The 24,071-nt window shown below is 42.5% G+C and overlaps 1 pseudogene; it reads right to left on the bottom strand.

Annotated features, from left to right (window-relative positions):
* The window catches only part of LOC121043083 (mitochondrial inner membrane protease subunit 1-like), a 43,246-nt pseudogene extending 41,837 nt beyond the window's left edge, over positions 1 to 1,409 (bottom strand).
* Between the last annotated feature and the right edge of the window lie 22,662 nt (positions 1,410 to 24,071).

Here is a 24,071-nt window from a genome sequence, read left to right as displayed (position 1 = left end):
GTTTTCAGCAGTTTTATTTGGATATGCCTAAATATGTTTTCAGTGCTTCCATGTTGCTATGTAATTTAGATTATTCCTAGATCTTTAGGTTGAGTTTTTTTTTTAAGTTTACTTATTTTGAAAGAGAGAGGGAGAGGTGTCGGAGGGGCAAAGAGAGAGGGACAGAGAAAGAATCCCAGGCAGTTGCCACGCTGTCAGCGTAGAACCTGTTGCGGGACTCAGACTCACGACCCATGACATCATGATCTGAGTTGAAACCTAGAGTTGGATGCTTAACCAACTGAACCACCCAGGCGCCCCTGTAGATTGAGTTTTTAAGTCAAATGTTGTGTGATTTTGGTAATTGATTTATTATCTTTCTCCTTTCCTATTATTTCTGTCTTCTCTTTCTAGAACTCCAATTATAGGCATGTTGACTTTCAGGTTATCCCACAGGTCATCTCTTTGTCCATTTTTCCTATTTGAAAATCTGTGTTGATCTGCCCTCAGATCTACTGACTCTTTCTCCTATTGCCTTCAATCTGATGCTTACACTCGGCGTTTTAAATTTCATTTTATTTATTACTATTTTTTTAAATTTCATTTTAAATACACTACTGTTCAGTTGTAAGACTTCTTTTTAGGATCTTTTTCATAGTATTTTGGGGGAGAGGGCTCACAACTTCCTCCTTGTGTTTATTCTCTCATTTAAGTCCTTCAACATATTTATGATAGTTATTATGAAGTCCTTGCCTTATGAAGTCTAGTATCTGTGTCGTCTTTGTGTTTGTGTATGCTGACTCATGGTTTCTCTTGACCAGCATCTCTGATTCCAAGCATTTCTAGGTCTTTTCCATGTTTATATTGAACACTGTGATTGACTAATTGTAGGGGCTCTAGATTATGTTGTCTCCCCTTAAAGTGCATTATGTTTTGCTCTGGCATGCTATTGAATTACTGGTGTTTGTTCTTGAATATGGTTGGGTACAATTCTTTATGTCAGTGTGGTCCTTAGTCCTAGACTGTGACTTTTACTATAGAATGTAGTCTTTACCCGAGTGTCTGGGTGTCTCAGTTGGTTGAGTGTCCGACTTTGGCTCAGGTCGCGATCTCACAGCTTGTGAGTTGCAGCCCTGCGTCGGGCTCTGTGCTGGCAGCTCGGAGCCTGGAGCCTGCTTCACATTCTGTGTCTCCCTCTCTCTCTCTGCCCCCCTCTCCCACTCGCTCTGTCTCTCTCTCTAAAAAAGAAATAAAAACATTAAAAAAATTTAGAACGTAGTCTTTACCTCCGCAGTCTGACTTTTCGAGAATCTCAGCCCTGTCACTGAGGTGCCCACTGAGAATTTGCTCGACTGCCAGGCCAGAAATCTGGTATCTCCTGGCTCTGCAAGGCCTTCGGCATCTTTGTTCAGAGCTCCGCCCTGCAGCATCCGCGCTCTATTAGACGCTTCAAAGTTCACATGATGGAAACACGGGCCAACTCTTGGCCAAGCACCTGTGGACAAGCCCTGTCCTTACCCGAGCTCTCTTCCCTCCAGTACTCAGTGCAGCATATGAAAGTTGCTTCAGGAACCTTAAACTACTGTTTCTGCTTCATCAGCTCAGTGAAACTGTCATTACTGGCTTGGGCTACACCTAATTACATTACTGTCCAGAAAGTACCCTCAGGCAAAAAGATAGGAAAACATGAGGTTCATCTAATGTGTTTCCATTTTCTTCAGAATCGTGGTAGTGGGCTACTGTCTTATTGTCCAAAGCCTGCATGTTGTGTCCATTGTTTTGTTTTTTCTAATTTTAATGTTTATTTATTGAGAGAGAGAGAGAGAGAGAGAGCATGAGCAGGGGAAGGGCAGAGAAAGAGAGGGAAACACAGAATCCGAAGCAGGCTCCTGGCTCTGAGCTGTCAACACAGAGCGTGATGCAGGGCTCAAACCCTCAAACCATGAGATCATGACCTGAGCCGAAGTTGGAAGCTTTGAGTCACCCAGGCGCCCCGGTTTCAAAGTATCCAAAGTGGCAGGAATATAGGGTGAAGTGGAGAAAGTACGTGTTAGGAAATTCATGTGTAATGTTAGAACAAATTGAAGCTCAAGACACCATCAATTTTTTACAAGTTTATTTATTTTTGAGAGAGAGAGAAAAAATACAAGTGGGGGAGGGGCACAGAGAGGGGGAGAGAATCCCAAACAGACTCCATGATGTCAGAGCACAGCCTGATGCAGGGCTCAAATTCATGAACCATGAAATCATGACCTCTCTCTCTCTCTCTCTCTCAAGATAAATAAACTTTAAAGAAAAAGATTCTCTCACCCTCTGCCCCTCCCCTGCTCATGGAGGCACTCTCTCTCCTTCAAAATAAGTATTATTTTGGGGTGCCTGAGTGGCTCAGTCGGTTGAGCGGCCGACTTCGGCTCAGGTCATGATCTCGCGGTTTGTGAGTTTGAGCCCCGCGTCGGGCTCTGTGCTGACAGCTCAGAGCCTGGAGCCTGTTTCAGATCCTGTGTCTCCCTCTGTCTCTCGGCCCCCCCCCCCCACTCATGCTCTGTCTCTGTGTGTCAATAATAAATAAACATTAAAAAAAATTCAAAATAACTATTATTTGGGGGGAAATAAATGTAAAAATATTGATATTTAAAATATTGATATTTAAAATATTTTGTGAATATTTAAATATTTAATATTTAAAATATTTTTAAAACTACATAAACCCATTATATATATTTATTTTATAGTATATTTATATTTATACACACACATTTCTAATACATATATATCAGTGCATGCAAATAACTACATGAAATATTCATACATATTGCACATGTAAGTGTACGTGTGTGAATGCTTGCTTAATAACGGCCTAGCTCTAGAGGGAAATCTGGAGCCATGTATATATATATAAATTTATATACATCAAGAATTTCAACATAAGTGGCATACTACTAAAGATGTATTAATTAGAGCATATGGAAAAACATTACACTCTATTTTGCTATTCACTTGGGAGGAATTACCTAGCTATAATGGAGCAGCAGGAGGACCTTAGTGCTGCAGGTTATGTTACAGCAGGCAAATGCTATATGTAGAAAAATAAACGCCATTTTTATTAGTTGTTTTGGGAATCATTTGCTCTGCTCGATACCTTCCTTCTGAGGGGCCTTCATCATTGCTCATCGCGTGCTGATTATGGTGAGACGCTGGTTCCTTCCAGAACACAAATGGCTTGGTAAGATGTTGAAGCTATTTTAGCCGCAGCACTCTAAAACTGTCTCGTGCTCAGGTGAGCAGATTACAGCCCTCAGATCTGCCCACCTCAGAGATGCGATGGCAGAGCTGGCCTCTGAAACCGACTCTCACATCTCTGTGTTATGCTTCAGGATCACTCCAAGATTTTCATTCTGTGCTTTTGACTGCCTGATGAACCTTACCACCTGGCTGTTCAACCGGCCCCTCAAACATGTCGTGTCTGTAGTTGAATTTGCGGTCCTTGCCTCCCTAATCCTCTGTCTTCTCCATTTTATGGCACTATCACCCCATTTGCTGGCAGGCTCTAATGTATGTAGACTTCTTTTCATAACCAATCAATAAAATTTCTAATTCCGATACCAATGTCCTGTACCCCTTAACTAATCTCTTGAATACTCTTAGGTGCCTTCACTTTCCCAGCTGCGTTCAGTCAATTTGATTGATTCAGCACCCAATCAGTTCACATGGGTGGTGCTGCAGTACTGGGGAAGAGAACCAGGTCAGGAGGCACAGGTGTGAGCCTCAGTTCGGCCACTGGTGAGCTTTTTTTTTTTTTTTTTAATTTTTTTTTAAATGTTTATTTATTATTTTTGGGACAGAGAGAGACAGAGCATGAACAGGCGAGGGGCAGAGAGAGAGGGAGACACAGAATCGGAAACAGGCTCCAGGCTCCGAGCCATCAGCCCAGAGCCCGACGCGGGGCTCGAACTCACGGACCGCGAGATCGTGACCTGGCTGAAGTCGGACGCTTAACCGACTGCACCACCCAGGCGCCCCCACTGGTGAGCTTTTTACCTTTAATGGGTTGTTCCAAAGCCCTCAGTTCCCCTTTTGTCAAAGCGATAGTGGAATTAAACCACAAATGTTTCTTAATTTCTGAAAAACATATTCTGGTTTATGGAGTATGAAAATACGCACTCATAGAACATAAAAAAAAGTATAGATAAACATAAGGAAAAATAGATTACCATCATGCATTTTTTCAAAAAAAATATATGTATATGTATATATGCAGCATATATTCAATGTATGTGTTATATGTTTAACAAGTGAACGTATTATTTTTATCTTGTTTCATCTGTCTATACATAATCAAGATATATATTCAACATGTTTTATGCATACACACACACACACGAACAAATTGTATATTTTTAATCCTGCCTTATTTTTCCCTTAACATTAATCATTTGCTCATGTCTTTGGTTATATGACAATTTTAATGATTGCCCTATTTTCAGAAAATGATAAGCCTATAAAACAAAGCTTTTTCTAATCATTAAATATGTATATTATTTATAATTATTTGCCCCTGTGAATACTATGATGATGAATCTGCTTTTGCATAGATTTCTAAATGCATCTCTGAGTAGTTGATTAAGATATAGTCAAAACAAATTAAGATTTCGAGACCCCAAATCTATTCTAGATCGGTGCTAAGAGAAAATCAAGGCAGGCCACATATGTAATTTCAAATTTTCTAGTGGCCACACTTTAAAAAAGTAAAAAGCACTAGGTGAAATTAATTTTTATCTTTTATTTAACCCAATCTTACTTTTTTCTCTCCCGCTCTACACCCCTCTTTCCACATCTTCAGCACTGAATCGGAGTCCCTCAGTCTCTTCCCTAGAGACATCACCCTTACTCCCGGCCACCGCCATTCTCTCTCAGAATTTTTACAGTGGTTTCCCAGGAACTTCCCCTGCCTTGATCTCACGTGACTAATAATTCTCCACCGCGCCCCGACCCCAGACTAGACCACCAACCATATTTATAACCTCATTTCCCATTCTCTTCCCCGTCTCACACAGTGACCGTCTAATTGTTGAAGATCATTACAGCAAATATAATTTAAAACCAAATGTAGTTACAAAACACAGAGATTGAGAAACCCTATTTTGTAAATTTTATGTTTAGGTCTGTGATCCATCTGAATTAATGTTTGCGTATGAAATGGGATAGGGAATAATGTGTTGTGTTTTTTTTCAGCACTGTTTCTTAAGAAATTCTTTTTTCTTTCTCCATAAGTTCCTTTGGCCACTTTTTCACAAATTTATTAACCCAGCACATGTAGATATACTTTTAATTCCCTTCTGTCTCGTGGACTTTACAATCAAGGATTGTATGGAATTTATAGATAGATTTGGAGAAAACTGACATTTTAACAACACAGTGGCTTCTGATCCATAAATATGGTGTATCTCCTTACTTAGGTGTTACAAATCCGTCTCCTCAAAGTTTTACAGATTTCAGGCTAGAGATCTCAAAAATCATTTGTTATTTTATTCCTTAAGTATTTAACTTATTTTTGTTAGCTACATTATAGTAGGTCCATTGTCCTTATTATGTAATTTTGATGCCATTATACATGATATTTAACAATTTTTATTTTCCAGTCGTCCGTTGACAGTGGAGAATCAGATTTGTATCCTGCTACCTTTTAAAACCCACTAGTTCCTTGTAGTAATATTCTAGGCTAGATCTCTTAAGATTTCCATGTACTCAAATATGCCATCTAAAATTGAAACGAGTTTGATTTCTTTCTCTCCTATCTTCCTGCCTTTTATCTTTTTGTCCTGTATTGCTGCACTGGCCAAGACCTAGAGCTCAAATCTGAATAAAACTAATGAGACTGAACATCCTTTCTTTTTCCTGATCTTGGGGGGGGGGGGAAACATTCAAGCTTTCACCATTAAGTATGGTGCTAGCTGTGTGATTTCATAGATGCCCTTGACCAAGTTGAGGAAACTGCTTATGTTACTACTTCATTAGAAATTTTATCACGGGTTAGTTACAGATTTTGCTCAGTGTGTTTTTTCTTTTTGGATCTCCACACAAAAGAATTGATGTGTTATGGGTTTTTTTTCTTTGCAATATTTGTATGTTTTGATATCATTTATGTATATGTGATATATAGGATCCTATTATAATCTAATAATCCATATACTTAATATATGTCATATATTTTATGTTTTATGTTATATATAGATATGTATTTATATATTTTTTACAGTTTTCAATTATAATAAATATAGGATCAATTACAATGGAATAATTTATATGCAACATCTCTCTTTTGGAGACCTAAATCTTAGAAAACACACTTTCCTGGCTTCTTTGCTAAACAGGTGTGGCTTAGATTCTTCTAACTAAAAGTACTTCAGTGAGACGTGAATGGCAGAAAGGAAGGCAAATCCTTATTCTCTGGCCACATCTACAAGAGGACAGTGACAGACAGTGGGCAGTGCTTTCCTAAACAGCCTCCAGATGTGCCCCTGGGAGTCACCCATGCAGTGTCCAGGCACTAAGTCCATTGCGTCCTGCAATCAATTAATTAATTTCCTGGTGTCTTGAGGCCAGTGGAGGCTTCACTGAACTTGGCTCTCCACCCCTTCTCATTTATGTATGAAACGTCTCGCTGCTCAAAAAAAAAAACTAGAGTTATGTCTGTTTTTTCTCATCGAACCCAGACTACAAAAATTATGGATAATCATTTTTCAATGACAAGTCATAGCATCTTAAGTTATAGACCCAACACACAAATCAACACGGACGTGCATGAAGGTCTACTCTTATGTTAACAACTGCTGTACAGAAATCTAAATTAGTCATGAGGATGCCAAATTGAAACTCATTAAAGCGACATGTATCAGATAGTGTATTTGCGATATCAATTATAAATCAACATTTCTAGATTTGAAATTGTCATTAATAATAAATATTGGAAGATACGTCACTGCAGGGGGCCATGTAGTTAGGAAATAGGCAGCAGAAGATTTGCAGTGTGGATGGAAGGCAGACTTTTCTATGGAATCTCAGATTGCACACTTATTAGCAATGCTAAATTTTGATAACATGGTTGATTCCATAGCTGGGATAATCTGGCCCAATACTTCTGCTGGGAAGAGACGTTCCCTCTCTCCACACTCCACCTTGATTTTCCTCATGGAAGAAACAGTGACGTTTCACTGGGGAGATTAGAATGACCATCGTTGATGTGTGGCCAGGCTGGGTGCCCGCTGAGCTGTTGGTCGTTTGTGCTTTTTCTCTTCCGTGATCACCCTGTTTGTATATTCTCTCTTTCTCTGTCCGTGAAAGTCAGGCATCCATTAGGATACTTTGTCTTCTCAGAACCTGGAACAGTGATTGGCACCTAGTGTTCAATAACTGAGAAATGAAGGAAGGAATTGGGCATTTTTAAAAACTTATCAGTGCATCGAAATTCGACATCACTTTAGACCTCATATATTCCTGCCTGCTACTCCAGTTCTAGAAACACTTCTATAGAAGATATATTAAAATCACCCCAAGGTAGTAGTTAGGAAATTGGAAGAAAGTGAGGCCATTTGACTTTGCTCATTTGGTAAGAAAATGCTGCATGGAAAGTGGCCCTGTTATTTGGCACAAAATGTCTCTCGTCCCTGTCCCTAGGCATCAAGGGACTGTACCTCCCTGAGCCATTTTAGCCCGGCCACACTGCTAACACTTAATGGGAGCAGTTTTAAATACACAAGGTTGGATGTGCTGCAGTACTGGGGAAATCTGACTTCTCCGTGCCAAAGCGGGTATTTCAAAGAATCAAATATTTAATGAGTAAGTCACAGTTTCTGAAAACCTATCACAAGAGATGAAGTTAAGCCAGCCTCTGAAGAGTGATGGAGTGATAATAAAGTTACCACGTGGCTGGTTTTGCTGACCGTGTGTCTGGATTCACCCACCATTGGTTACTCTATAACCCTTGGATCTCTAGTGAGCCCTGCTTTGGGTTTAACTAAGTATAAAATAAGGAGAAATAATCCCAGACATTCACATTTTATAGAACTCAAATTCCAAAGCCTAAAGGCTTTGAAAAGATGTTTAAAAACAGAGTTGAGTTGGAAAAAATGAATCTCCTGTCTTTTTTGGCCTCTCGGCAAGGAAGATCATCCCTCAACTAATTAGCAGAAGAAATAAGCCTGCACTTTAACCCACTTACTTTTGGAATTAATCATCCCGAGTCTACCTATTTTAATTAAGTGTATTTAAGGCTCACACAAAGGGATTTAATTAGACTCAGATACAGTGTGCCAAGCTGGGAATCCCAGAAAGGGTGCATTTGCCTTAAAAAAGCAGACCATCATGGAGCAGGGTTGGCCTCATGCCCTCTGAGATGTAAGCTCTGTGTTTTCCTTAAATATGTGGAAATCTTGATTTGTTAAACCTAAAAAATGTTCTTTTGGTTGATTTTGCCATTTAATCGTTTTTAATGATTTAATGATGTAAGGTTATAATGGGAAAGGATCTTAAATTTTATCTAGTCCAGTCCCTTGTTTTTCCTATAAGTACGTAGAAACTTCTTTTAGTTTGTTTTTTTTTTTTTTTAAAGTGTACTTATTTTGAGAGAGAGAGCAAGTGGTGTAGGGGCAGAAAGAGAGGAGAGAGAGAATCTCCAGCAGGCTCTGCACTGTCAGCACAGAGCCTGATGCGGGCTCAGACCCGTGAACCATGAGATCATGACCTGAGCTGAAATCAAGAGCCAGACACTTAACCAGCTGAGCCACAGAGGCCCCCCGAAGAACACAGAATTTTTAAAGAGTAAATATGTTGTCCAAGTGTGAGATAAATTGTATAGTGACAGAGCTCAGAAGAGAACCCAGTTCTCTAGACTTCGAAACCAGCGCCCCCTTCCCTACATCACATTTCAGTGTTGCATGTGGTAAGCATTTGGTAATTCTCATCTATTGCAGATGATCTCTTCATTATTATTTGCTAATCACTTACTCTTAATGATGGTAAAGACACTATTGTAAATGAAACTTTCTTATTTTCAAAAAGCAAACCCTGCTTCACAATTGTTTAGACACAATATGTTGAAGTCAACCTTGACTCTTTGATTAGCTCCCTTTTCTTTTTTTTTTTTTTTTTTTTGAACGATTCATGATAAGGAGAAGACTGTGCCACTACCTTCAATAAATATACAATGCAGTTGTGGCTCTAAGGCCAAAGCATGCCAGGAATAGAGAAGATGCAAACTTGGGAGAAACTGAAAGCCAATAATTATTAAATCTGCAGGTTACACAAGGCCAGGGGGTCAAAGTTAAATTTCTCATAAATTCAGACACTCTTCTGGGTATATATGGAAATGTAGTACATCGTAACTCGGGCAGAGCCCCTGTGAATCTCAGATTCTAGATGGGGGAATACTTGGAGCACATTGTGGAAGATGTAAAGATTCTCTGAATGCATTTATGAAGGATGCCAACACAATCAGCTTGTAGAGGGAAGGTAGACACCAGTACAAAGGAGAAGGTTTCCATGGCCTTTGCTTTTATTATAAGCTAGAGGCTTATTTATTTTTTTTTAATTTTTTTTTCAACGTTTTTTATTTATTTTTGGGACAGAGAGAGACAGAGCATGAACGGGGGAGGGGCAGAGAGAGAGGAAGACACAGAATCGGAAACAGGCTCCAGGCTCTGAGCCATCAGCCCGGAGCCCGACGCGGGGCTCGAACTCCCGGACCGCGAGATCGTGACCTGGCTGAAGTCGGACGCCCAACCGACTGCGCCACCCAGGCGCCCCTGAGGCTTATTTTATTTTTTAAGGGCATTTATCACAATCATAATAAGTGCTTCAGCAATTCATTCATTTATTTGTCCAGTGTATTTTGAGTACCTGTTATGTGTCAGATGTTTCTCTATGTTTTGGGCACATGGATATGAACAAGCATGATCCCTGCAGGTGTATTCTAAGGCAGAAGCTAAATAATTAATGAGAAATGATAGCACATAATATAATCTCAGTTAAGCAGTCAGTGCCAGGAAGAAATATAAGACTACATAAAGAAGACAGAGAGTGACAAGGAAGCCATTTCACATGGGGAAAAAAAATTAAAAAACCCAAAACCTAAGAATTCCTTTTGGGAGGTGCTGTCTGAACAGAGACCTTAATGTAGCCAGAGAAAGTGATAGGGAGACCTCTGGGAAAAGGAAGGCCCAGAAAGAGAGAGCATCAAATACAGAAGGCTGTGGGACTCGGCGTGGCAGGATTGCATGAATGATCACACTAACATCACGTGCAACTGTCACCTTAAGGCTTACTATGAGCCAGACACTTTTCTAAGCTTCTTTCATATATGAACTCCTTTAAAAATCCCAATAACCTAATGAAATGGGTATTTTTATTGTTTTTCTCATTCTATAGATGTCTCATTTTACATATGTTTAAACTGAGACATAGAGAGTATTAATAATTGTCTCAAGGTTAGACAGGTACAAAGTATTTGGTCAGTGAATGGAAATATAGACAGATGACGGAAAACCCAAGCTGTTCAGTTCTCCAAATGGTAGGGAATGGAGAGTAAGGGTTGGAAGGAAAATTAGAGACAGAGAATCAATTGAAGGAGCCTTTGCAGTAATTATGGCAAGAAATGATGTGGGACTGATCTAAGGAAGCAGCTGTAGGAGTTGGCAGGAGACAATGACTTTGAGCAATGTGTAGGAGGTAGAACTTATAAGAGTTGGTGGTTTAGAAGACACGAGTGATAAGGATTATGATAAAGAGTTTTTAAAAAAGATTTGGCAGATTGAGGAAATGTCATTCTCTTCCTGATTCTTCTCAAACCATGAGAACCTTGAAATGCTGGACTTTTCACTAAGTGTCGAAGGCCTAGAATTTTAGTTTTAGAAGGGATAATGTGAATATTGTCATTTTCTATCCTTGAAGATGTATAGATAGAGACCCAGGTAGGCAGAGGGAGTGACGTGAAGTCACTTAACAGATGGGGGTGGAATCAAGGCTGAAAGCCGAGTCATCCTCTCCTAGTTCCTACGTTAGGAGGAAACCTAAGTCGTTACACATTTCAGAATACACCAGATTTTTTCTGACATCTTTCTGTTCTTTGGTGCCATCGCCTGAAGTTCATTTGAATGTCCTCATAAAACAAAGCTGAGAACATTTGTTCACTTATTCTGCCAATACTGGTGGTTATCACCAATATGGCAGGCATCATGTTAGGTCCCAGGATTGTCCTCTTTGGCTCTAAAATATTGATAAATTTCTCACCGAGTACCCACTGCTTAGCAGGTATTGTTTAAAACCCTATTTATTCTCATAGGGTGTGAGTTTTAATACTCGGATTCAAGTTCAAGTTAATTTTAAGCCAAAGTCTGTGTTTTCTGCCAGGCAGAGAATATTAGGCTGAGAACTGTCTTCAGTTTATTTTTGCAGTCATTACTTGCTCCCCTGTTTCTTCCACCTCTTCCATATCTTATGAATTATAGCTGGCATTAAGTTATTCTCTACCACACTTCCTTCTCTTTTCCTTCCAGAAAAGAGGATGTTTTTTATCCATATACCAGTGCAAATAATGACTTCTTGGAAGCAAAGTTCCTAGCAGACACTTGGGGAGTAACTAGCATCCTTCACTATAGGAGCATCATGTCTGTGAGCATCACTAAGGGAGTGACATGGACGGTGCCTTGTCAGCTGTCAGTGCTGGTTATTTACAGACAAGAGCTGGCCATCCCGCCCTCCACACAACAGAGAGAGCCTTCTCAGTACCTAAAGCTGATTTTTATGGAAATTCTAATCTTGGTGGAATCAGGGCATGCCTTCACCAAATCATCTCCCAGGCTCAAATTTATCATCATTCTTTGATAAGGTAATTTTCTTACCATCATTGCAAGCTACCCCTGAGTAGGCTTTCTTGGGAAGAAGATGGGGGAAAGATTAAAGGCCAACATTATTTTCAGTAAAGTGTATGCAAAAACCTTTAACTACCTCCATAAATGGGATCTGTGATTATTTTGCAATGGTCCTGTAATGGCGACGCTATTGCCTATTTTTATAAGATTCTGCATCAGCCTAACTATGTTCACAGTAAACTTGTCAGATGTCAACAATACGGGAGCTCTAATCTAGTTCCCAGGTTTATTAACTGCTGTGCCCTGTGGCATTTTCTCAGAATGACTGTATAACATTGAGCCAGAGGCCGCTTTTACTTCTAACATAAATACAAGAACAACCTTAATAAAACAGATGAATTACACTGCAGTATAAATTAGACTGTTCTAATGGACTCCGGCGGCGAATGCAGTGAAATAGTAACCAATGTGATTAGGTTTACTACACCAAAGACAGTGACTGTAAATCATGAAGGGCTGCCAATTTTTATTTTATTTTATTTTACTTTATTTCATTGGTTTTCCCATACACATCTCTCACCTCTTGAGGGAGCAATTGATTTGCCCACGGACCACAGCTCAGTCTCCGGCAGTCTGGGGTCAGCTTTTTCAGGGCTATGCTCAGCATCACAGTGCGAATGCACAGAAAGTCCATAAAACCTGACTAGCACACGCATTCTACAAAAAATTTAAGTCCAAGCACGGTGGACCTGAACATCATTTCTTCTGGAATGGCACTGGATACGGGGTTTGAATTATCTGCGTGTAGGTGATATGTTGCCTGGATTTTAGGAGGCATCGTGAAAAGACATGTTTTGAAGATCCCTTTACAGCTGGTGTTGGTTTTTGTTGTTGTTGTCATTTCTTTGGAAGAAGCAAGAACCGTAGTGAACCCTGTAGTGAAAAGGGTCTGAGACTAGCAGGAACCAAAGCGCTGTCTTGCAGAAGTGGTATGTGGGCATGAGGGGCTGAGTGAGGACACCAAGGAATGTCACCCTAGAAAGGCTATTCGGTGAGAAAAAACTGATTTTTGAAAAGCAGAGAGCATGTCCAAAGTATTCAACCTAATGGGCAAAAGGGGTAATCCAAGTGTAAGATATACAAGGGCATAGATGGGGCAAGATTAACTTCAGAGGGAAAGCTGGATCTTTGTAAGAATCCCTCAGTAGGGCATTGACAAGAAAAGGAGTCGGTGATTTTTCCAAGAAAGAAAACTGTGCGCCCACCAGGGAGAGAACACATCCCACGAGAAAGCATCAGGGCCACTGGACTCCTCTCGATGCCCGGTCTTGGGGACCAGAGGGAGGGCGTGTGAAAGAGCTTATCATTTGGCACACAATCGGTCTAGCCTCTAAGGTATCCACGTAGAAGGAGGGAGCTGAGAAGAGAAGAGTGTGCTGTTTCCTTAAAAGGATTCGGGCAAAGGCCATGTGTCCTCGGTAACATTTCTTTCAGAGCATAACGCACAGCAGAAGAGGACCTTGGCTTTCGGCATTAAAGCTAATAGCGGGCAGATGCCTGGAGAAATGGCTTGTTTGCGGGGGAGACGTTCATGGGAATAGCAGTTGTCTGCATGGAAATCGTTTGCATTTATACATCTTCCCCACCAGACTAAAAACTGCTCCAGAGTGGGAGCCGTGCCCGGTTCCTCTCTGCATCTTCAGACTCATCACAGTACAGAGCACAGAGCATGGGTTCCGTAAATATGCACCAAATCCTTTGCTGAAGGGAAGAGCCAGGGGAAAAAAAACCACAGGCTTGTGCAACACCCAGGGATCTGGCTTACCAGGAAAAGTTATAGCTCCATGCTAAATATACTCGGAGCAGGACAGAAGAACAGAGCATTGATTTTGGTGGTCAGGCTTCGCAAAACAAAGAATGGCCTGAAGTTTCGACAGGTGCAAGGTAACTGTGGGTGTGTCTCAAAGGGCATCTGCGGCAGACAATTCGACAAGGAGAGGAGATGTGCCGTGAGGGTCACATACTGTGGGCGATTCGCAAGGGACTATACGGGCAAGAGTTTGTGGACATCTCTGCTGGGGGCTGTGCTGCAGACCACCCAGAACATGGGGGAGGAGAGGAGAGACGGCCAGGCTCCAGAACCTATTGGAATCAGAGTAGGTAATAAGCACAGTTGTGTTCACACAAGCGAATCGGCTGGGCCACATCTGTATCATAAGCAGTGCCAGCCCTGCAAAGTAGACAGGGTCTAGAAGAATTTCCTCTTAATGTAGGTAGAGAAATTTAGCCAGAAATTAAATGGCAGATCTGCGCTTCAAAATCTGGTCACGTGACTCATTTATTTCTTAATTCCTTCAATTCTTCATTTTGTTATTATCCTTTTAGAAAACTTGATGGTACCAAGTGAGCTAGGAATCGAAGTTCTATGCCCTGCTTTCTGTTTCTGGCAACTGTTTTTAGAAGAGGTAAGAATAGGGGCGCCTGGGTAGCTCAGTCGGTTAAGCGTCCAACTTCAGCTCAGGTCACGATCTCGCGGTCCGTGAGTTCGAGCCCCGCGTCGGGCTCTGGGCTGATGGCTCAGAGCCTGGAGCCTGCTTCCGATTCTGTGTCTCCCTCTCTCTCTGCCCCTCCCCCGTTCATGCTCTGTCTCTCTCTGTCTCAAAAATAAATAAACGTTAAAAAAAATTTTAAAAAAAAAGAAGAGGTAAGAATAAATCTTGATAAAAGTTTGATCCACTCGTTTACTTAATAAATACTTATTGAGACTCCACTTTGACTCTGGCCCTGTGCTTCATGCCAGGATCACTTCTGTGCCCAGGTTCCCTCTCGATCTACCGATAGACGCGCTTGCTCATGGATTTAGTGGAAAGAGTCGTGATGACTTTTGGATAAAAATCACAGAGACAATGCAACCCAAATCCAGTGTCAATTTCGAAGTCATTCATATGGAATAAAAATGTATAGGCCACCTTTGGGGGTGTCGATGGAGTGAAAACCCCCAAGGAACGCCAAAAGGGTATTGGGTTACTGTTCTTGGTGCGTTCTTAACCCCCTCCGCGGTCGTTTCGTGCTAAGCAGCCAGGTTGAAGGATTTCACCTTCAAGATCAAAAGACAATTGGGAAGTGAGGGAAGAGAGTTGTAGGTACCAAGGACGAAGTTGCTGACAAAGACCAAAGTTTAAATAAAACATGTTCGGTGGAGACGAATCAATACTTTATTTGTTAAGGAGAAGTAAAAGTACAAAAAGGCTTGTACAACAGAGCATAAAAAAAGTGGGAAATCAATTCTACTTAATTCAGAATGCTTGAAGAGTCACCTATGCCATTATGTATGAATAATTCAGGAACAGGAATTTATTGCAGACACATATTGTTTGGTTTGGATTTAGCACTGGCCCCCGTTTGACCTAAATCCTGTAAAGAATGATATTCAACTAATTGAAATAACATTTTTCAAGTAAGACAATTCCTCAGGGGTATTCCAATAATAGAATTTGGACAATGAAGTATCCGATAAAATTTATTTAAATGGTGCAATGTTATAGCACGTTGGCTACGATGAGTGAGGATCCCTTACTTGTCCATCGTCACAGGTTAGAAATGAATGGGAAGGTAAGGAGTCCATGGACGACTGCTTTTCTTCCCACCGATGTCAATCACGCCTAAGCAATGTCCCTCATTATTTTCCAGTGCTTACAGGCTAGCCCAGGGAATGCTGTCAAAAGCAGGAAAATTAAACCTAGGAAGGATACAATGAGTCAGTGATGAAGAGAGTATCACTGCTCCCTAAATAGAGTCTAAAGGAAATACACGAGGACTAGTCCAGCAACATGGGTTTAGAGATGAGGAACGTGGCGTTTCAGAGCCACAGTGACTTAACAGAAAGTCATTCAGCCAGCCAGTGTAGGGCTTGAACCCAGACGTAGGACCCTTCCTTGTTAGACTGAGGGACTCTCTGGTGTGCTGTTAATCTCTCTCTTTGTTGTTGTTACTTCTCATACAACTAATACTGCGTCTTCTGTATCACTAGCAGCTATATCAGAGTGGTTTTCTATGCCATGCCACACCCTGTCCTGAGAATTTGATTGATCAAATCCTCAGAAATGAAGAAAATGAGGTCCCATGGCTAAACGGACACATGTCACAGAGTACATAACTGAGCTAAATTCGGGCGCCTTTCGGGAGTGTTTCTCAGAAGTGAATGTTTATACAAACTGCCTGTATCTTGTTACAATGCACATTGTCATCCAGTAGGTCTGGAAGAGGACCTGAAAATCTGCATTTATCACCAGTTTCTAGGTAATGGCTACTAGTGCACAGACCATAGTTTGAGTGGTGATGCTCAAGGTGGTTCTGTTTGGGTGGGACTAATGAGTGTTTTTGAAGAAAATACAGTAAATCTTTGAAATAGTATGATAATGAAGACACAGAAAACATAATAAAAATAATGCAAGGTAACTGTATTTGTTAGGATTCTCCAGAGAAACAGAAACAACATGACGTATGTATATGCATATACAAGTGTGTATGTATATACTATACATATATATATATATATATGTATGGAGAGACAGAGAGAGACAGAGATTTATTATAGGAAATTGGCTGACACAATTATCCAGAGCAACAGGCCCCAAGATCTGCACAGTAAGTCATCAAGCTGGAGACCCAGGAGAGCCAATGGTGTAGCATCAGCTTGAAAACCAGTATACTCAAGAAAAGCCAATGTTTCAGTTTGAGTCTGAAAACAGGAAAAACCTATATAAACTTTATATATATATTTATATATATGTGTATATATATAAATTGACACCTACATTAAGGTGACAATATGCTTTAATCAGTCTACTTATTTAAATGTTAATCTAATCCTAAACAACCTCACAGAAACATCTAGAACAATGTTTGACCAAATATCTGGACACCTAATGACTCAGGCAAGTTGACACATAAAATTAAACCATCAAAGTAGTAGTATTTTAATGATAATAAGTAGACTGGAGAGATCCCATGCAGTCGGCTAGAATAGAGTTCTAAAGGTCTGGTTTCTCAGTCAAAATCTGCCTATTAATTGCCTGGTGTTGAATTTTTGGCTTAAATATGGATGGGGAACTTTATTGATCTTGTGTTTCGCTGGGTCCAAAAGAAGCAGTGGAAATTCCCCCAGCATGCTCTTGGTGTGTTGCTATCCCTTTCTTTGAATTTATTTGGGAAGAATGGGCCAGGAGATGACCCTTGCAGAGTTGGCCAGCCTCCCTCCCCCCTCCCAATTCCCCAGGCTGATATGTCCATTTTTCAACACCAAGTGTCACCCTGCCCTTTGCAACAAGACCACGTTGGATTGACAAAAGCTAATTCTCAATAGTTCTACTGTATTTTTTCATTCAGCCTTCTAGAGTACTAAAAATTGATTATTGACTCATCAGATGAAGAGTTTTTATCCCTGTGAATCTAGTTAAAGTGCACGTATCGATTCCCTTCATAGAAACTAGATTGCGAGGTGGCTTTTCATAAATGACAACAAACTGAGCACGGTGCGTGGCTCTATTAAGTTTGATAGAATGGAATCACTGCATTTTTAGGTGGCGGGGTTTGATCCTAAAATGCAAAGTGTTAAGACTTGGAGACCAGCATAACTTCATCCTAATCCTAGGTCTGCTGTGTTCTAGGTGTGTGGCCCTGATGAAGTAACTTAGCCTCTTGATTTAATAAGCCTCGTCTCTGACAAGGGAATGATAAAACCAACATAGAAGGGGTATTTTAAGTGAGAAGATTAATTGCAGTATCTTCCCAGTCTCCGCACAGAGTAGGTATTCAATAAGCTGTAGCTCCCATCTTATTTACCGTCTGGTTCTAGCCCTTGCCGGGTGTCAGGGCCTTTGCTAACAAATGTGAGTATAAAGGTGGACATAGAGCTTGATATCCAGACTCTTTGCAAGCTCCATGAATCCCCGTGATGGCAGATATAATTTAAGGAGGTGTTCTAGATTCAGGCCCGGAGCGTTGACAAATCTTTGGGAGTAGACATTGCTTTGGTGCACATCACCTTGGTGAACACCCAGTTCTGAAGGCGGTCAGAAATGGATTGCACCAGACTTTGGCTCAGGATCATGTTTTAAGAACCTAAACGGTGTGTGTTTGGGACTTGATAATATCATGTCTTTAACAGCAGTTGGACTCCTTTTGCTGGGAACCGCGGAGGTTGTTGGAGGATCTGACTCAGCGTTTATCAACGTTTTTTTTCATTATCACCTCATCTAAGGAGGCTTTTCAGACATTGTTTTCCTTACCTCCTCTCATGAAATTTTAATTATCACAAATACACCGTATCTCCTTGTCCTGTATGCTTATCTGTTCCCGATCTGCTAAAGAGAGATTTGGGCCCCCACCCCAGTACCAACTTGTGTCCTCTTGGGGGCGATATTGCTCCTGTGGAGAAGATGGGATCAACACTTGTGTAGGTTCTGGCCTTACCAGGTTCTGGAGCGAAAGCCTGCTTACCGGAGCCCGGAGCAGCAGAGTTACCAACAGGACCGGGAAGGCAGCCCTTCCCTCTCGGAAACCTCTGAGCTCCGGAAAGTCATTTCGTTCGGGAATTGTTCAAAGCGAAGAGGGAAAAGACAGGCTGATGTCTCCTCCGACGAAGGGTTGCACGCTGGAGATGTCAGTCCTACGCTGTTTCAGAGGCGCGTGGCCTGTTCTCCACGAGATGTTTACATCGCTGAAATCTACACACTGTTGACAATGCAACGTCAGCTTGCGATTGGCCGTGAAGTTCCTCCGACCTGCCCTAGGCGCTGTGGAAAGGAGACACGTGATGCTGCTCTTGTGGTAGAACGGCGGGATCTGCTGCGGACTCAGGCTCACGGAAACCACCTGGGTTTAGTGAAGGCCTTTCAGGTCAAGGCGGAGTCAATAGATGACAGACAGATGCAGGTGGGATGGGGACAATGACATTCCCAGGCAAGAGGGGAGTCCTGTGGTTCAGAAGCTTTGAGGTGGCCAGGGTCCCACACCCAGCTAGCGTGGGGGAGATAGATGCAGCCGCCGGGACGATGCCGTGAGGGGAGAGGTGGAGAGGTAGGGGGGCAGGGAGAGAGCAGGGGGCTGTGGCCGCGTGAGGGATGTTTGTCTTTAGCCTCAGAGCAGTGTGAAACCATCGCTGTGTCTTAAGTCAGTGTGTGGGTTTGTGACATGATTAAATTCTCTTGGCTGTATTGTGAGAACAGATGGAAATAGGACAAGGGTAAGGAGGAGGGAGGGCTGGCAAATAGAGAAGGGAATGAGAATAGTCCAATTAGGAGAAAATTGCAGGCATCCAGATGAGAGGAGATGATTACTCAGACCAGGGTGCTTCAGTGATAGGAGAAAAAAGAAGAAAAGATCAGAAGTATTGAGGAGAACGAACGTAATAAAATTAAGGGCTGGAGGAGGGGTGAAAAGGGACAATGCCAATGTATCTGTTTGCTCAAATGGATGGATGAAGCTGGCATCATTCCCTTCACAGGCAAGAGGACCAGGTTTAGGATGAAAGATGTTTAGTTTGTTCTTAGATGTCTTGATTTTAGATGACATTGAGGCACTTAATGAGGATGTGTCACTAGGGAAATTAGAAACCTGTGCTGGAAATGCTGGATGGGGATCTGGCTTGACTTGTAAATGTGGCCTTCACCTGTGCCTCGATACTCACTGAGGTCACCCTGAGAAAGAGAGGGCCCGGTATAGAGCCCCGTGAGGCCCCAGGAAAGAGTAAGCAGTGAGAGAAAGAGACCAAGGCAGGCATAGAAGCAACTTAAGATCCTGGGGGGAGAATCTGAAAATGGGGCTGTGGTGTAGGCGGGAGGAAGCACGTGTTCCAGTGAAGGAGACCGTGAGTGGGGGGCAAGCCCTGCTTAGGACCCAGGAGACATGAGGCCTGGGCACTGCGGCTGAGTACAAAGACATGACCGGCACTGGTCAGGATGGTTGTCACCAGGGCGAGTGGCAGAGCTGCTGACGGGTGTTGTGGGGTGGGGTTGGGTGGGGAGAGACATATCTGAGAACGGAAGACAACCTGGGACTGTGAGGCAGGAGAGGAGGCTTATGTAGGGTCAGTATATTTTTTGTTTGTTTTGTGTGTGTGTGTGTGTGTGTGTGTGTGTGTGTGTGTGTTTAAACTGAAGAGAACGAGGGATGCCTGGGGGGCTCAGTCGGTTAAGCGTCCGACTTCGACTCAGGTCATGATCTTGTGGTCCGTGAGTTCGAGCCCCGCGTCGGGCTCTGTGCTGACAGCTCGGAGCCTGGAGCCTGCCTCAGACTCTGTGTCTCCCTCTCTCTCTGCCCTTTCCCTGTTCTCTCTCTCTCTCAAAAATAAAGATTTAAAAATTAAAATGTACTGGAGAGAGTGAAAGCATGTTAAAACTGGTAGGGAGAGGAGGAGGTCGGAGGGAAGCGCAAAATATAACTGAGAGAGAGAGAGAGAGAGGAGAACGTCAAGGGTGTTTCTGTGACACTGGACAGGAAGGGACTCCAAGGCAGAGGTGAGATCCTCAGGCCTTCCTAGTGGCAGAGGCAGCCCCTCTACCATTATGGGCTACGTACAGGGCAGTTCCGAGTGCAAGAAGCAGGAGACAGAGAGGCACGGATTGCAAGGACTTCCCCGAAATAGAAAAGATGGTCTCTACACTCTCTGAAACTATATGTCGGTCCCGGCAGAGGCGCAGCATCTGAAATCTTCCTTGGGCTCGGCCCCAGCCTGTGGGAGGTGGTCCTGTCTCCATCACTTGCCGGGACACCTCAGCGCCCAGAAACTCTACCAGGGACCATCCCGGCACCACCCCACTTCCCCGGGAAACTCTGCAGCCCTTATGGCCACCAAAATATCCCAATGAGCAATATGAGAATACGCAGTGGCAATTTAGGGAGAGAAAAAATGCTCCAGTGAGCATGAGTTAAGTGGCCTGTAAATGAAATTATAATTATGCCAAACTTTTAGTTAATGGAGACATACACCATTATCCTCTAGCTAAATTATTTAGTGATCCATCGGCCAGAACAGGGTGTTCCATTTATTACTTATGCAACAGTTTTGAAAAGCCTTGTCCCTGTTATGGGTCTTTTCTGAGTTAACTTCCTGAGGCTACATCATGTGGTGGGAACAGTTGGCTTCAGACAGATCCGGCTTCAAAATGGCTGCAACGTCTCACTCACTGTTGTGTGATCATGGGCGGCTACTTGAACTTCTTTGAAATTTAAATTTCTTTGTTTTGAAAATAATGAACATAATTCAAAGAGCTCCTATGGAGACTAAATGAAACATCATAGGTCAAGACTTTCGATTTAGGTCATGGCACATGGCGGGTGCTCCTTCGAGATGAGGCTGTCCCCGGAGGAACATGTTCCAGAGACTGCTAAATTGCCCGAATGGCTTCTGTTCCAACTTCTTCCAGATCCATAATTTTACCCAGGGTTGCATTACTCCCAGTTAAGAACCTCATATTCCTGCTCCTCAGTTTGGTGTATCCAGTGAGATTTGGGTGGATTATGATTTGGGGGATGCCCCAGAAGCCTCCTTAAAGAAGCTGGCCCAAGAAGAGTGCAGCTCACATCCTTCTACTTTCTTCCCTCCTTCTTTTATTTTTTTCATTTATTATTTTTTAAATTTTTAATATTTATTTTTGAGAGAGAGAGCGAGAGAGAATGAGTGGGGAAGGGGCAGAGAGAGAGAGGGAGACACAGAATCCGAAGCAGGCTCCAGGCTCCGAGCTGTCAGCACAGAGCCTGACGTGGGGCTCGAACTCATGGACCATGAAATCATGACCTGAGCTGAAGTTGGATGCTTAACCGACTCAGCCACCCAGGTGCCCCATCTTCCTTCCTTCTTTTAATATGGAGATAATGATTGGATTCGCAGAAGTCATTTAGAAATACAAAGTCATGGAGTGCCTGGGCGGCTCAGTCAGTTAAGCATCCAACTTCGGCTCAGGTCATGATCTCATGGTTCATGGGTTCAAGCTCCGTATCGGGCTCTGTGCTGACAGTTCAGAGCCTGGAGCCTGCTTCGGACTCTGTGTCTCCCTCTCTCTCTGCCCCTCCTCCACTTGCATTCTGTCTCTCTTTCAAAAATAAATAAACGTTAAAAAATGTTTTTAAAAAGAAATACAAAGTCATGTTTGAAATGGAAAAAGAATCTTAGTCCTTAAAGACTGCAAAGCTGGTTGTATCAGCCTCAGGCTTCCTAGCTCCTAACTAATGTTTATATGGGAATCATGTCCCTACAACATTGGGTTTTCTGATACAGAACTAAGAGCTTTGTTCCTTTTCCATCACTGCACGAACCAGCCTTGCTTCAGCTCACTGAATTTCTCAGTGTAAACTGAAAAAACTATTTTCCTTCCTCTGTGCTTTTGAACTTGCTATTCCTGATGTCGGAACACGCCTTCTTACTTTCCCCACTCTCCACAAAGAGCCAAATTCTTACTTAACCTTCCAGATAAAGATCATTGATGTCAACCTCTGTGAAGACCTGCCTCACCATCCCACGCTACGGTGCACTCCCTTCTCAATGTCTATTTATAGGAGAACTTATTACAGCTCTATCTCATAGAAGTAAGTTAACCTGGCCTTAGAATCTCCCAAAGCTGAAGGGGAAAACATAGCGTGCATATGTGTATCAAGTGCTTGCTCTGTCGAGGGCCCCATGTTAAATCGCGCACGCACACGTGTACGTACATGCACATAAATGCACAGATATGTATAAATACAAAAAAATCCACATGCCTTTATGAGTACACATGTCTAAGTCTGCATAAATAAAATATGCACATGTGTTTGTGTGTGTGCATACACACACACACAATCCAATCAGGGCCTTGAACACAGCAGGTGCTTGATTACAATTTGTTGAGTAAATAAATACACAAGTGTCTTAAGGAAAGAAAATTACGGATGAGGGTTACTATTTTTTCTCTCCTCAGTCGGAATATCTCATTCTGAGGTCTAGCTTGAGGTCTGATGGCGTGATGCAGACATAGCAATGGTTATGTGACTCAGTGTGGTTGTTGCCCGTGAAATGTGAGCCACAGAAGTTTATCGTCCTAAGAAGAAACTAGAAGGAACTGTCATATGGAAATATCTCACCTGTCTAGCAGTAAAAAAAAAAAAAAAAAACAAAAAAACATTTTCACAGCTAATGAATAATTCAATTGTTGTAATCACCTTATAAAAAAACAATTTTATCTCCTTTGATAAAAAGTTGAAATGGGTTCCATGTTCAGTGATCAGAACACATCGTGGACCCAGAATCAACATTAAGTCTTACCTACTGAGTTCAGCTGACCTTCTATGACCCCATGATACAAACCAAACCATGGTAGGCAAGTGTTGGGCTAAAGAACACCAGTAGAAGAGTCATACCCACCACTCATGAAGAAATGTCTACATTCCAGAAGCCAGAAAGTCTGACATGCTTATCCTCACTGAATCCAAAAGCGGTGTTTCTTAGTTCTAAAGCCTCCCAATATCGCTCTGAGCACAAGACATGTCAAAACACAGTAACTGCTGAGTGAGTCTTGTGAAAGCCATTTGTAGCTGCGACCAAGTGGGAGGTAGCTAAACTCACACAGCGGGACAGTTCCTGCATTGTAAGTCAGGCTGCTGGTGCTCAGAAAATAGCAAGCTTTCACATGCCACGGGGGACAGCATGACGCCACGTATGTTGATGCACACGAGCATCTCATCTCATTTGCCGAGTTAGATGTGTTCAGGTTTCATCTCTTGAATATTGTAGTGGCAGTAACCCCAGCGGTGGAGAACCGTTTCGGGGCATGGTGAGCGAGACAGGAAGAGCCTAACCTCTCTTGATTTGACGGGGTGCTCATGAGGGGCAGGGGCGCTCACTTGGCTGGAAGGGAGTCTTGAACAAATAGCAACCCAAGTCCACGCTATCACATGTTCCCAGCGTGCCATCCCTCGGCATGCTTCCACTGACTTTCTCTCCTCCCTCTAGGTTTACCACCCCTCCCTAAATTGCACGCCTGGAGTTTCGACTCCGGTGCCCACCCATTTCTGTTCTTCTGTGCCACTTAAAATCTGCCACAGGGGCACCTGGGTGGCTCAGTCGGCTGAGCGACCGACTTCGGCTCAGGTCCTGATCTCACGGTCCGTGAGTTCGAGCCCCGCGTCGGGCTCTGTGCTGACAGCTCAGAGCCTGGAACCTGCTTCGGGTTCTGTGTCTCCCTCTCTCTCAGC

Source organism: Herpailurus yagouaroundi, unplaced genomic scaffold, assembly GCF_014898765.1.
Source record: "Herpailurus yagouaroundi ecotype Mexico unplaced genomic scaffold, PumYag 186, whole genome shotgun sequence".
Classification (NCBI taxonomy): Eukaryota; Metazoa; Chordata; class Mammalia; order Carnivora; family Felidae; genus Herpailurus; species Herpailurus yagouaroundi.
This window is presented reverse-complemented; position numbering and strand designations above follow the sequence as displayed.